This window comes from Balaenoptera musculus, chromosome X, assembly GCF_009873245.2.
Source record: "Balaenoptera musculus isolate JJ_BM4_2016_0621 chromosome X, mBalMus1.pri.v3, whole genome shotgun sequence".
Classification (NCBI taxonomy): Eukaryota; Metazoa; Chordata; class Mammalia; order Artiodactyla; family Balaenopteridae; genus Balaenoptera; species Balaenoptera musculus.
Window position 1 is genome coordinate 26,065,386 of NC_045806.1, and position 16,045 is coordinate 26,081,430.

A 16,045-nucleotide genomic window follows, 5' to 3' on the forward strand; every position below is an offset into this window, starting at 1 on the left:
CCACTCCTGGGCATATATCGAGAGAAAACCATAATTTGAAACAATACATGCACCCCAATGTTCATTGCAGCAGTATTTACAATAGCCAAGACATGGAAGCAACCTAAGTGTCCATCGACAGAGGACTTGGTAACGAAGTGTGGTACACACATACAAAGAATGAAATAATCCCATTTGCAGCAACATAGACGGCCCTAGAGATTATCATACTAAGTGAAGTCAAACAGAAAAGACAAATATCATATGATATCACTTATATGTGGAATCCAAAAAATGATACCAATGAACTTATTTACAAAACAGACTCACGGACTTAGAAAAGAAACTTATGGTTATCAAACAGGAAAGGTGGGGGGGAGGGATAAATTAGGAGGTTGGGATTAACATACACACACTAGTGCTCACTTCGGCAGCACATATACTAAAATTGGAACGATACAGAGAAGATTAGCATGGCCCCTGCGCAAGGATGACACGCAAATTCGTGAAGCGTTCCATATTTTAAAAAAAAAAAAAAACAACAAAAAAAACATACACACACTACTATATATAAAATAGATAACCAACAAGGACCTACTCTATAGCACAGGGATCTCTACTCAATATAATAACCTATAAGGGAAAAGAACCTAAAAAGAATATATATATATGTATAACTGAATCACTGTGCTGTAGATCTGAAACTAACACAACACTGTAAATCAACTCTACTTCAATAAAAAAAGAGATGATATTTGTGGAACAGCTGGCACAATATCAGGTACATGTTAAATGTGTAATAAATCTTCCCCTCATTATTATAATTTATCTTTTATCTGCTGACAGAATTATTTTAAACACATTTATTAACGTATAATTGAAATATAATAAACTGCATATATTTAAAGTATGTAATTCGAAAAGCCTTAATATAGCTATACACTCGCGAAATCATCACCACACTCAAAGATGGTGAATATGTCCACCACCCCAAAAGTTTCACCCTGGCCATTTGTAATCCTGCCCTCCCATCCCTTCCACCCCTCCCTGCCCGCACTCCCACCTCCACGCAACCACTGATCTGTTTTACATCACTATCTTACTAACAAAATTTTGATTGTCTGCAAACTTGCACTACTAGAAATGATGCAGTCATGCACATCCATGGACAAAGCTCTGCGTATGTGTTCAATTACTTCCTTAGGATAAAATGCCACAAGTAGTATCACTCGTTTGTAGAGGATGTTCACTTGACATTGTTATACATGTTGACAAACTGCCTTTCAGGAAGGTACCAATTTACAATGACTGTTTCTCCCTACTTATTTTCATTTGTTATATTGACATTGTGTCTGTATGCACCCAAGGTAATTCTGTGTGCTTAAGCTAGGACTGTGAATGTGGATTGACATTTGAAATATCTTAGAGATAGTTAAGCAGCCCTAATGAGAATCAACACCTTCAGAGGAGGTAACCTAGAACTTTAATAATGAAAAGAGACGTTTTTATGGGAGAGATGAGTGGTGCTCTGGCTAGGAATGCGGTACAGGCTTTACAACTCTTTCGGGAACAAGGTATAAAAATTGCAGCCCAGGTGTCTAATTCCACTGAAGCAGCATTCCAGCTCTAGAGTCCTGTTAATGCTGCCAGATCCTGACTCATCTACAAAACCAGCCAGTCATGTTATCAGGGAGAGAGGCGCATCTACCACAGAATAAACCTTTCAACCGCTTTTGTACTTGCTAGCTAGTAAATGTTTGTATGTTTGAGAGAAATTGGAGAATTTGGTTTAATATTTAACTTCACAGTAATAAACCAGCCAGTAGCCAGGTTGGGAGGACAGGTATATATAGCCACCGCCCAGCTTTAATATGTTCACTAAAGGACCTTGACATTTGCTGGACTGCCACATCAGCTTGGGTCTGTTTGCAACTTATCCCTGCCAACCTCACAGGGAGATTATGCCTCATTGTTTTCAGTTGTATTTTTTATTAATAGTTAGGTTGAGTATCTTTTCATATGGCTGTTGACCATTTGCCTTCTTCTTTTGTGAATTATTTGTACATATCCTCTGACCATTTTTATACTGTGCTATTAAAATTTTTCTTATTGATTTGTAAGAGATCTTATTATATTTAGGACATTAGTCTTCTGTCATATGAATTGCAAATGTTTTCCCATTTGTCAAATGTTTTAACATTGTTTGTGGTGGGTTTTTTTTTTCTGAAGTCATAAAAGTTAGCAATATTTTTCTTTATGGTTTCTGGCTTTGGTGTCATGCACAGAAATTTCTCCTGCAAAATTATATAAATAATCAGCTAAATTTTCTTCTAAGGGTAAGAATGACTGTTTTACACATTCCTTGGGGGGGGGGGGGGAAACATCTAACAGCTGAAAGTTTAATGGTTTGTAAAAGGTATTCAGAAGTTTAAAATTGCTTTTCTGACGGGCCAATAAAGTAGTGAAATAGTTTTTGGTGTACTTTCTGAAATGTGGCCTTCTTGTTTTACAATCTATCTCTCTCCCATTCTTCTCCATAAGTAACTCAAAATAGAAGGGGAGATAAGTTTGTAAACCATGGGAGGCAGGGGGCACAAGAATACAGACAGAGAATAGACATAGAATGTCTTCGCCAGTGAGACATACCTAGGCCAGCCTTTGAACCAGAAGCTGGTGACCTTTTCACCAAGTGTTGGATTGCAAAATAAAAAAACATGTAAAAAATAAAAATTTAATAAAATTTTAAAACTAAAAATAAATAAATAAAAAGAAGTTGGTGACCCAAAGAAGCAGGCACTGCTCGAGTCCTTGTGACATGGGCAGCAGCAGAAACACTCAGTCTCCAGAAGCATCAACGTCAAGTTCCTAGCAGTTGTGTCCAGTGAGCCGCATCAGTGACGTGATGGGAGCTGCCTGCCCCAAGGCATGGTGGCAGCATGGTCTCCACTAGAGCAGTTCTGCTGGGAGATTGCAGCCTCTGTGGAGAGCATGTGAACTTTCTAATCTCTTTTCTAGCTTGAACTAACACGTTGTTTGCAACTAAGAAACCTGAATGATATAGAAACAGGACCAGGAGTGGCTATAGAAAATATAACCTCAATGTAATAGGTACCTGGGTTGGTCTTGCTGGCCTAGGGGGCCTGAAGGCAGCGAACATGCACCCCAGCATCAGCCCCTCTCAGGGGCCCTTATATAGTGCCTCTTATTGTGCACTGAGAGCTGAAAGAGCTAGATTGTATCTACCAAGCCGTACCTCCCATCCCCCCAAATCCAACCCACACACAAATGGTCAAATGTTGTGAAACTCTTATCGGTTACACATTAGTGGAGAGGAGAAAGAACCATTCTCGGTCTGTCTTTACTGAAGCAGCAGCAGCAGCCAGAGTAACAGGAATCAAATTTCCTTGTAACCAGCTTTTTAAAAAAATTGACCCCTGTGGTGACATTATGCATTAGAATATTCTATACATACCTGAAACTGACTCAGTGCTTGTGCCCCCAAAGCCTTCTTTTGCCAGAGATCCTGGAGGACACTGGAGCTATTTGTATCCAGGGAGCTGGGATTCTAAAATAAAACTTGCTAAAACACGCACACATACATATAATTAAGACATCTGGTTACCTTACATTGAAAATATGACTGATTCTTTTAGCCTAAAAGTATTCATTTAAATATGGTATGTACCAAGGTATAATTTCTTAGCACAAAAATCATAATCCATTCTTAAAAGACAGTAAATGAAAATGTAGGAAAAATACGTGAAAAATAATGGCCTCGCCTCAGCAAGCAGACCTTTACATCAAATGGCTAGTGATAATACATATTAGATGTTGGAAAAGCTTATGAGAAGATTATTTTCTAATGGAGGTTCTGTTTAGCCCATCCTACCTCTAGGAAATTGACTTAAGGGTGAGGTAATACTTTAGGTAAACAATTTAGGAAGTCTATCCAAATTGCTCAAAGTGCTTTGCAGACATGAGTTAATTCAGCCTTGTAAATAAGTTTGTGTAATTGGATTCACGTCCACCCGTTTCCTTTGAAACTGTTTCAAGGGTGGCAGTTTGTCAGAGGGAACAGGTATCTTCGAATAACACAGGCCCATCCCCAACCTCGGGGCATCTTTGGAGGTCCTGAGACAATCCTTGAGGCCAGACTTCCTGGTTATATCATAACACCTTCCTGCCTCCCTGTCTCCTTGGGCTTGAAATGAGGAAACAGCTGTGGGGAAAAACACCTCGAGGGAAAGGAGGCTGGTGATTGTTATGCATCTTTTAAAAACATCCTGAGACCACACAAACTTGGGCTATTTCAGCCATTACCTCCTCTGAACTTCAGAGCTCCTGGGTAACAATAGGAATTCACTTGAATGGGGACGGTCACTTGGCTCTGTCCTCTTGCCACAGCTGCCCATCTATTCTGCCAGCACTCCACTCTGAGGTGACTCATACCCACCCCCCTGCACCGTGTAGGGGTCTCTGGTGTCAGCCCAGATCCCCCCTTCAGGACTGAAGGATACATCCTCCCAGCTGCCGGCAGTGTCCACGGGTGCTGGCGCACTGCTCAGTCCCTTTCTGGGAATCACCCTCGGTTGAATGTCACTTTCTCATCCAAAGCAGTGCCCCATTCCTGGGTGCGGTCCGCATTCAACCACTGGCCAATGAGGGGCAGGTACAAGGCCCCCATTCCCTCACCCCGTTTGAAGATAACTCTGAAGGGTCACCCCAACTCTAGAGCTCCCCATGGGCTTGGCTGAGGGGTCTGCATCCCAGTTCAACGTCTCTTCTACCCAGGCCTGCTGCCTTTGGTCCCCCACAGGTCTATCTCCCTAGAGCAAGCCTCTATGAACTTCCAGCACATCTCTCCTGTTTCCTGGGAACCTGACCTAAGACACACCCATTTGAAGTACAAGGCTGCATTTGGAAGAGTCAGAAAGATAATTTTGCAGGTTTACCTAATTTAATTCTTTAAAATTTGTACTACCTGTAACTAAGTCATCTCTGAGGGAAGTACCGACTAGCCTTGACCTTTGACTCATGATTACAGCAGACAGGGCCTGATGCCAAAAAGAGGTTTAGTTCAGGGTTAGCAATTATCTAACTACAGCAAGGCCAGCCGGTTTAGAGTAGGACACAAAAGGGCTGATCATATATTAATTCCTTAGGGAATTAATGTCAAATGAGACTTGAACAAAGAAGAAAGGAAAGAAAGTAAAATAGATAAACAGATCGATAGATCAACAATACATATTAAGCACCTACGTTATAAGCAACAAGGAGCTAACAAAGAGGAAAAAAACAATATGGCCCCTCCCTTGTGGAACCTACACTCTAACTTGGGGGAAAAACACTATTAAAGGAAGTGTTCTAGGTTGTAAGGGAGGAAATTTAGGGTGCTATGACAGTACATAGCAAGAACATGCAACTCTGTCAAGCATAGGGCTGGGAACAGGAGAGAGAAGAAAAGAAGCATCTATACAGAACAAAATAAACAAGTAACTAGACAGGGGAAAAGAAGACTTTAAGGAAGCTAATCCAAGGAAATCATTTACAAGGCAAAAGAAGGAATTCGCAGGAAGACATTCTATTTATAATGCTGCAACACTGGAAACAACCCAAATGCTCAACAATAGGGGAATAATAACAATAGAATATTATGAAGTAGTTCAAATAAAAATGATGATTATGTTCATTTGGGGAAATGTAATGTGAAATAATATTAAATGAGTAAAGCAGAGATGGAAAAAAAAAAAAGCAGAGATGGTCCACGTTCACTGGGCTGTAACTATATGAAAATATGTGTCTTTATAAACAATGACTTAGAAAACTCTAGGTACCAGAGGAATTTTATGTCTCATGCTTCCTTTTCCCCCTATCTCCCTTGGTTGATTATGTCACCTTTCTGGCCTGATTTTTTTAATGTCTTCTTTTCCTTGTTACTAAAGCATTGTATATGCATGTACCTGTCTAGAAATGTTTTTTAAATCTTCCAGAAATACTCAGAAGTCCCTGATCTTTACTACAATGAGAAAAAATGGCAATATCACCCTGGGGAAAGATCAGCATCTTAGACTTTGTGAATTTTTTATTTAGAGGAAGTTGAACATTTTGAAATGACATAAAGGATATACATATTTAAATAAAGAAGAAAGTTACACCCTTTTTGGAAAGTTTCCTTGACAATATATACTGATGGCTTTTTTAAAGTGCATAGACTTTGATTCAGTAATTCCGACTCTAAGGTATATCTAATGCTGTGGTGGTAAATGTTTAACAGCTGGATCTCTGGAGAAGAAGCCTTGAATTTGTACAGTTTGCCAGTTTCCATAGTGTAAATACTCTGATCGTGGCCAGTTCCAACTTATCAATGTGACATCAAGAAATATGAAAACATATGTCCACACAAAGACTTGTATGAAAATGTTCATAGCATTATTCATAATAGCCAAAAACAGAAACAATGCAAATATCCATCAACTAGTGAATGGATAAAAAAAACTGTGATATATTCATACAATACTATTCAGCAATAAAAAGGAATGAACTTTTGGTACATGTAACAATATGGATGAATGTCAAAATAATCACATTGAATGAAAGAAACAGACAAAACAAAAGCATATACTGTATGACTCCATTTACATACAATTCTAGAAAATGAAAATTATAAAAAAAGAAAGCTGATCAGTGGTTGTTTAGGGATGGGGAGGAGCCAGAGGGAGGGACTACAAAAGGGCGGGAGAAAACTTTTGGAGGTGATGGCTATGTTCAATCTTGACTGCGGTGATAGCTTCAAGGGTATACACATATGTCAAAATTCATCAAGTAGTACACTTTAAATAGGTACAGTTTATTATATGTCATTTATACTACAATAAAACGCTGGTGTGATATCACCTCACACCAGTCAGAATGGCTATCATCAAAAAGTCTACGAACAATAAATGCTGGAGAGGGTGTGGAGAAAAGGGAACCCTCTTGCACTGTTGGTGGGAAGGTAAATTGGTACAGCCACTATGGAGAACAGTATGGAGGTTCCTTAAAAAACTAAATATAGAACTAGCATATGACCCAGCAATCCCACTGCTGGGCATATACCCTGAGAAAACCATAATTCAAAAAGGGTCATGTACCACAATGTTCACTGCAGCTCTATTTACAATAGCCAGGTCATGGAAGCAACCTAAATGCCCATCAACAGATGAATGGATAAAGAAGATGTGGTATATATATATACAATGGACTATTACTCACCATTAAAAAAAAATGAAATAATGACATTTGCAGCAACGTGGATGGACCTGGAGATTATCATACTAAGTGAAGTAAGTCAGAGAAAGACAAATATCATATGATATCACATATGCAGAATCTAAAAAAAATATATGATACAAATGAACTTATTTACAAAACAGAAACAGACTCACAGACATAGAAAACGAACTTATGGTTACCAGGGGGGAACGGTGGGGAGGAGGGATAATTGGGAGTTTGGGATTGACATATACACACTGCTATATTTAAAATAAATAACCAACAAGGACCTACTGTATAACACAGGAAACTCTGCTCAATATTCTGTAATAACCTAAATGGGAAAAGAATTTGAAAAAGAATAGATACATGTATATGTGTAACTGAATCACTTTCCTGTATACCTGAAACTAACACAACATTGTTCATCAACTATACTCCAATGTTAAATAAAAATTAGGGACTTCCCTGGCGGTCCCGTGATTAAGACTTCACCTTCCAATGCGGGGGGTGCAGGTTCGATCTCTGGTCAGGAGCTAAGATCCCACATGCCTCAGGGCCAAAAAACCAAAATATAAAACAGAAGCAATATTGTAACAAATTCAATAAAGACTTTTAAAAATCTAAAAAGAAATAAATTAATTAAATTAAATAAAAATTAAAAAAAGAAAAGAATAGCCATGAGCCAGTGATTGTTATAGCTGAGTGATGGGAACTTCATTAGATTCTATCTTACCAATGGAGGCTGGGATATTTAAGGAAAAGAATTTTTTAAACTCATTTTGAAACAAATGGACAATACATTCAAAGACAATATTTTGGGAGTGTTTCTTTTGCTTCTATAAAATGGCAGATAAAGTTTCAAGTTATAGATACTTGGGTTCCCAGAAAACATTAAGATGCATCCATAAGAGTATTAATGTAAACATGAGTAAATAAAACATTTCTGCCACCATATCAATCATGAGTTTACATTAAATAAATAAATAGGTACAGTTTATTATATGCCAATTATACTACAACAAAACTCATTTTTAAAAAAAGGCTAATCAGGATCTTCTGTGCTCCTATCCCCCCTGATCTTAGACTTTTCCTGTACCCAGCCTGACTTCCCATGGGTAACACCCACATCTTTGTCAGAAGCCTGCCTCAGGGTGCCAAAACCCACATTGCCCTACAAACTGGGTGGAAGCGCCTAGGAGTCAACTTTTCCCACCTCTCCTGCCCCTCTGCCCTCACTCCCCTGGGCAGCCTTTAATGATTGACAGGTAGAGGGGCATGAACGCCCAGCTCCCTCTCCTCTTGACCAGGATCATTCTGAGGTGAATTGTTAATACTGGTGGGAATAAGTTCCAGTTGCTCCTGCTGGTATCTGGACTAATAATGGACCCATCGTGGGCTGTCTTTACTTCCCTGTATCACTTCTCCACTCCCCTACCCGTCCACACACCCAAATAAACTATATGCACTCCAATCCTTGTGCCAAGGTCAGCTTCTAGGGGAGCCCAATTCACACAGGGTCAAAGCTCTGGTGAAGATTTTCCCCTAGAAGTTGGAAGAAGAGATTGATTTGAGGATTTGAGTTCTAAGGCACTGCCCCTCAAACCCCCTTGCATTTAAGTACAGTTCCTAAAGCTAACATCTGGCACAAAGCACGGATGGATAATAAAAAACAAAGCATTAAAGGCAGATCAGCATGATTTCTCTTACACTGTTGGAAGACAACACTGGAAGAGATGGAGAAATTGCAAGAGGAACCACTGGTTTAAAAGATCAAGATATTTGTGTAGATTGGGTTTGGAAAAAAAAAGGTAATTGGCTCTCCAATTCCTTTTCCCCTTACCAGTATCTGCAGCTAACATTTGTTCTTATCAGGCACCTCAACTCAGCCAGAAACTGTTCCATGTGCGGGCACATGGCACTGAAGATGACAAATGACAACTGTGCTCTCATAGAACACCTACTCTAACAAGGGGAGACAGACAATAAACATAATAAATAAACACAAAAATATCAGAGAGTAATCAATTATCTGCAGAGAATTACAACTGGGTGAGATGAAGGTGAGTGCTGATGGTGTGGCTGCTTTAGAATTGACAGTGTGGTAGATGACATCACTGTTCCACAAATAACTCCCTCCATGGGAGGAGGACCTTCCCTCCCCACTGATGTTTGGACCCTAGACTGAGATGCAGAGCAGGACTGCCCCAATCATCTCACGGGCCTGTGGATATGAGATTAATGCTTGTCGGTTTAAGCCACTGAACTCTGAGGTGGTTTGTTATGAAATATTATGGCAACAGGTGACTGATCCCCGTAGTCAGGGAAGTCTCTCTGAGGGGGTGATATTTAAGCTGAGATCTAAATGAGAAGAAGCCAGTCCTGTGATGATCATTCCAGGCAAAGAGAACGTCCAACATGCGTAAAAAGATGCAAAGGTGGGAACAGGCTTGGCATGTTCAGGGAACTGAAAGACGGCCCGTGAGGCTGGACGATGTGAGGGGCTGAGTGGGAGAGGGATGTGAGATGAGACTGAAGGGGAATCAAGCAAAGGCCAGTATATAGAGGGTTCTGCAAACTCGAATAAGGAGTTCGCTTTTCACTCTAAGTACAGCGGAAAGCCCCAGGAGGATTTAAGCAATGTAGTGACACGATCACACTGATTTTTAAAAGATCACTCTGACTGCTGTATGGGGAAGAGATTAAATGAGGGACATGCATACTGTTCTGCTATACCAGGATGCGCTCTCAGAATCTTTCTCAACACAGAGTTCCCGAACTACTTGACAGAGTTAAAATCGATATGCCAACTTACATTTAGGTGGTGACAGACACCTAGATAAAATACACACAAAAATAGCTTAGGTACTATTTCATTTATATGTAACAAACCACCCCAAAACTTAACGACGTAAATCAACAATGATCACTCACGTGTTCACAACTGTGGTTTGGGCAGGGCTTGATGGGGACGGCTCATCTTTGCTCCACATGGAATCAGCTGGGGAGGCTCCACCAGGAGGACTGGAGGATCCGTTTACCAGTTAGCCTCGTTCATACAGCTGGCAAATTGGGGCCAGCTGGTGGCCAGGGGCCTTTTTTGTCCACCATGTAGGACTCTCCACATGGCTGCTTGGACTTTCTCACAGCTTGGTGGCTGGGTTCTAAGAGGGTGCATTCGAAAAGAACAAGCCCCAACGCACAAGCAATTACGAAGCTTCTGCTTGCACCACACTTGCTAATTTCCTATTAGCCAGGGCTAGTCACATGGCCAAGCCCAGAGACAAAGTGGGAGGGGACTACACAGGGCATGAATACTGGGAGGTGTAATCTGTTGGGGGTCAATGATGTAACAAAAGCCAGACAAAACCAAACGTGAAGTGAACCTTTCAAAGAAACCACTGAGTTTTTGTTTGTTTGTTTTTAACATCGTTATTGGAGTATAATTGCTTAACAATGGTGTGTTAGTTTCTGCTTTATAACAAAGTGAATCAGCTATACATATACATATATCCCCTTATCTCCTCCCTCTTGCGTCTCCCTCCCTCCCACCCTCCCTATCCCACCCCTCTAGGTGGTCACAAAGCACCGAGCTGATCTCCCTGTGCTATGCGGCTGCTTCCCACTAGCTATCTATTTTACGTTTGGTAGTGTATATATGTCCATGCCACTCTCTCACTTCGTCCCAGCTTACCCTTCCCCCCTCTGTGTCCTCAAGTCCATTCTGTACATCTGCATCTTTATTCCTGTCCTGCCCCTAGGTTCTTCAGCACCATTTTTTTTTTTTTAGATTCCATATATATGTGTTAGCATACGGTATTTGTTTTTCTCTTTCTGACTTACTTCACTCTGTAGGACAGACTCTAGGTCCATCCACCTCACTACAAATAGCTGAATTTCGTTTCTTTTTATGGCTGAGTAATATTCCATTGTATATATGTGCCACATCTTCTTTATCCATTCATCCGATGATGGACATTTAGGTTGCTTCCATGTCCCGGCTATTGTAAATAGAGCTGCAATGAACATTTTGGTACATGACTCTTTTTGAATTATGGTTTTCTCAGGGTATACACCCAGTAGTGCAATTGCTGGGTCGTATGGTAGTTCTATTTTTAGTTTTTTAAGGAACCTCCATACTGTTCTCCATAGTGGCTGTACCAATTTACCTTCCCACCAACAGTGCAAGAGGGTTCCCTTTTCTCCACACCCTCTCCAGCATTTGTTGTTTTTTTGATGATGGCCATTCTGACTGGTGTGAGGTGATACCTCATTGTAGTTTTGATTTGCATTTCTCTAATGATTAGTGATGTTGAGCATCCTTTCATGTGTTTGCTGGCAATCTGTATATCTTCTTTGGAGAAATGTCTATTTAGGTCTTCTGCCCATTTTTGGATTGGGTTGTTTGTTTTTTTGATATTGAGCTGCATGAGCTGCTTGTAAATTTCGGAGATTAATCCTTTGTCAGTTGCTTCATTTGCAAATATTTTCTCACATTCTGAGGGTTGTCTTTTCATCTTGTTTATGGTTTCCTTTGCTGTGCAAAAGCTTTTAAGTTTCATTAGGTCCCATTTGTTTATTTGTTTTTATTTTCATTTCTCTTGGAGGTGGGTCAAAAAGGATCTTGTTGTGATTTATGTCATAGAGTGTTCTGCCTATGTTTTCCTCTAAGAGTTTTATAGTGTCTGTCCTAACATTTAGGTCTTTAATCCATTTTGAGTTTATTTTTGTGTATGGTGTTAGGGAGTGTTCTAATTTCATTCTTTTACATGTAGCTGTCCAGTTTTCCCAGCACCACTTATTGAAGAGGCTGTCTTTTCTCCATTGTATATTCTTGCCTCCTTTATCAAAAATACGGTGACCATATATGCATGGGTTTATCTCGGGGCTTTCTATCCTGTTCCATTGATCTATATTTCTGTTTTTGTGCCAGTACCATATTGTCTTGATTACTGTAGCTTTGTAGTATAGTCTGAAGTCAGGGAGTCTGATTCCTCCAGCTCCGTTTTTTTCCCTCAAGACTGCTTTGGCTATTCGGGGTCTTTTGTGTCTCCATACAAATTTTAAGATGATTTGTTCTAGTTCTGTAAAAAATGCCATTGGTAATTTGATAGGGATTGCGTTGAATCTGTAGATTGCTTTGGGTAGTATAGTCATTTTCACAATATTGATTCTTCCAATCCAAGAACATGGTATATCTCTCCATCTATTTGTATCATCTTTAATTTCTTTCATCAGTGTCTTATAGTTTTCTGCATACAGGTCTTTTGTCTCCTTAGGTAGGTTTATTCCTAGGTAGTTTGTTCTTTTTGTAGCAATGGTAAATGGGAGTGTTTCCTTAATTTCTTTTTCAGATTTTTCATCATTAGTGTATAGGAATGCAAGAGACTTCTGTGCATTAATTTTGTATCCTGCTACTTTATGAAATTCTTTGATTGGCTCTAGTAGTTTTCTGGTAGCATCTTTAGGATTCTCTATGTATGGTATCATGTCATCTGCAGACAGTGACAGCTTTACTTCTTTTCTGATTTGGATTCCTTTTATTTCTTTTTCTTCTCTGATTGCTGTGGCTAAAACTTCCAAAACTACGTTGAATAGTAGTGGTGAGAGTGAACAACCTTGTCTTGTTGCTGATCTTAGAGGAAATGGAAACCACTGATTTTAAAAGACTTGCTTCACTACCCAAGGGGAAGAAGGTCTGGGTACTCACAACAGGTTCACTTTTCAAAATTGCTTAGTTTTAAGTAACTACATAGACTTCTTTTTAGCACCTATGACATCCACCTTTCAAAAAGGTATTCCATTCATAGTTATAAGTATATAAAAATATAAATACTTAACACGATATAAATGAATAACATGTCATAACAGTGGTTGTTCATTTTCAAAAAATTAGAAAGCACAGGGGACCAAATAAAAAGGAAAAAAGAAAAGCATAATCCTTATCAGCATTCCAAGGCAGAATATCAGACAATGGTGGGAATTTTCCTACTTTCCTCATGCAAGTGTCACATTTCAGTAAGTGTAGACTAGATACCAACCCAATGCCACTTCAAGCTTGTAGTGTGATCCTTTGTGGCATTAAAAGGGAATATATTTATTTGTTACCCTTCCTTCCCCTCTGTCCTCTTTCTGCACATCTACCTCTGCAGTCACCATGGCTTTGCCCACATCTGATACAGCTTCTTTTACCTGCCAGAACCATGCTGACACATTGAAGATGAATAGCAGGTGGTCATTCCATTTTCAGCATCTGGATGACCAGGGGTTTGGCTTTAATCTTTCAGGGCATCATGTATTTCTATTGATTCTAAGTAGATGAAGAGGGAGATTTTCCGTAATTGTGCCCTGCCACTATTGTGACCACGAGCTGTTAACAGGAGATAAGCTAAGCAAAAGCTGGCCAACCCCATGTGGTGATTCAGACCCCACTGCAGCTCTTATATTCTCCCTTGAAAGAGTAAAGTTGGGACAGATAGGATTGATATCCTCTGAATCAACTGACCACAGGAGAGGACACATTTCTTCAATATTCCCTGAGGGAAATAAGCACAACACCTGGGTAAAGTGTATGTTAGATCAGGGGTCTTGTAAGTCTGATACCTTGAATTTATTTTCTGTTTTTCAATCAAAGCATAATTTACATACTATAAAAGCACAGACTTTACATACACAACTTGATGAGCTTTAACACTGTTGTAACTACCATCCCAATTAAGTTATGAATATTTCCATCATCTTAAAAAGTTCCCTTGCATCCCTTTCTAGTCAATCCCCCTGCCAGAGGCAACCACTTTCTGACTTTTATGGCCACAGCTTAATTTGGCCAGTTCTTCAACTTCATATAAGTGGAAATATACAGTATTTTGTGTGTGTGTCTTAGGCTTCTTTAGCTCAATACAATATCTTTGAGATTCATACATGTTGTTGAGTGTATCAGTGGCTCAGTCCTTTTTTATTGTTGCGATTAACTGTATGAATATACCACTATTTATCCATTCACCTGTTGATGGGCATTTGGGTTATTTCCAGTGTGAGGCTCTTATGAATGAAGCTGCCACGAACATTCTTTTACAGGCCTTTTAGTGTACATGTGTTCTATTTCACATCCTATGTTATAAGTAGAATTTCTGGGTCACAGAATAGGTGCACATTTAACTTCATAAGAAACTACCATACTGTTTTCCAAAGTGGTAATACCACTCTATATCCTTACCACACGCTCCCCAAAACTTGGCATTGTGTTTTAGCCAGTCGAAAGCTAAAATGCTATCTCACTGATGATACCCTGAATCATTACCTTCAAAATCCAGGGAGCCAGGAAGTTGGAAATGAAATAAAATGTCAGCCTAAACCCTTCCCATTCAACGTGGATGTGGGTCCAGATCGGCAGCCACACTCAACTGCTGCTCACTCTGGGCCAGCATGGACTTGATATTCCAAAAACAAAGGGCTTTATGGAAAGTTCATATCATATACCATATTCAGTAGAACTGAGATACCTTCCATCTTTAACTCCCTTTTCTCCCCCAAATATCGACGCAAATGTTCAACCCAATAAATGACACATAATTGATAAATACCCAGATGGAAACTGACTGAAATCTCAGCTTCAGAATATTACCTATAACACCAAAAAACAAATTCAAATTCACGCTGAAATTAAACCCATAGGTTTATTACCACAGGAAACACTAAAGGCTAAGGTGGAAACCCCAGAAGACTGTGATCTCAAACTACAGTCATTTATTTACCTCATGACTTTAACCAAGTCTCTGAACCAGCCAGGGTTCTTAAGTCCTCATCTATAAAATGGGTGTGCCAAAGCTGAGAATCAGAGGTATTTGATGAAAATTGATTAAGTGTGAAAAAAAAATCCAAACTTCCTAGGAAAGGGTTTACTACAAAACAAGATTTTTTTAAAAATTTTACAACTATCCTTTAATTTACATTTAAAGAAGAGGAAAACATAATAAAAAATCAAAGGCAAGAGCCCACTGCTTTGGTCTTTCCTCCTTATTTTATAGTTTGTCCTTTTTGTCCAGTTATCTCTGGAGCCCCCAGCTAATTATAAATAACGCCCATTGACTAGTTTTCTTTACTTCCCCCAAGTGACAAAGAACAACTCTATTTAGGATAACATCTCCTTTGCAGAACATATCCCAAAGCTTCCTGGAGTTGCATAATAAGTAATGGAAAAGAGATAGCCTGAAAGAAATTAAGAGGTGGAGAAAGAGGAGCAGGGCTCTTTCTCCAGCTGAGATTTGACAAGCGTTAGTAACCAGAGCCGCTGCACGCAGCACACTGGGAAGAGAAGAGCCTCACTTCAGGGATGGGTCTGTCCTAGCACATTACAAAAGCCTTCCTCGGCTGAGCGGATGGCGCTAAGGAGCACAGCCCAGCAGCCTAACGGGCCTCCCCGTGCACACACAAGCAGTCACGATCCACCAGGTACCCATCCCCAGAATTCCCTCTACTTCCAGGTTGCAAGTTGTGAGAGATACGGGCACAGCGGCTGTGGGCTCAGTGTGCCAGTGACCTCTGTGCTAGAGAACTTAGGAAATATAACTATGGAAATCATTCAGAGTGTGCCCCGAATACTTCCAGCTCTCTATTTTCCAGGTACGGGGTGAGGTGGCATTTCTCTGTCCTCTTTGAAGTCAGAGCAGGTGATTTTCTTTGGCCAATGAAATGTAAGCAGAAGTGACATATGTCACTTCCTGGTGGAAGCTTTAAGAGCCAGTGTGCAATTTGCCATGTTTTTGTCCCACTGCTCCAGTGATCACGGAAGTATGTGTTGAGATGAGGCCTCTGT

The 16,045-nt window shown here is 39.9% G+C and overlaps 1 non-coding gene across 1 annotated transcript; it reads left to right on the top strand.

Annotated features, from left to right (window-relative positions):
* Positions 1-397: 397 nt before the first annotated feature.
* On the top strand, positions 398-504 carry LOC118889350. Its single transcript, XR_005018487.1, has one exon. It is a non-coding gene; the product is annotated as a U6 spliceosomal RNA (small nuclear RNA).
* Positions 505-16,045: the final 15,541 nt, after the last annotated feature.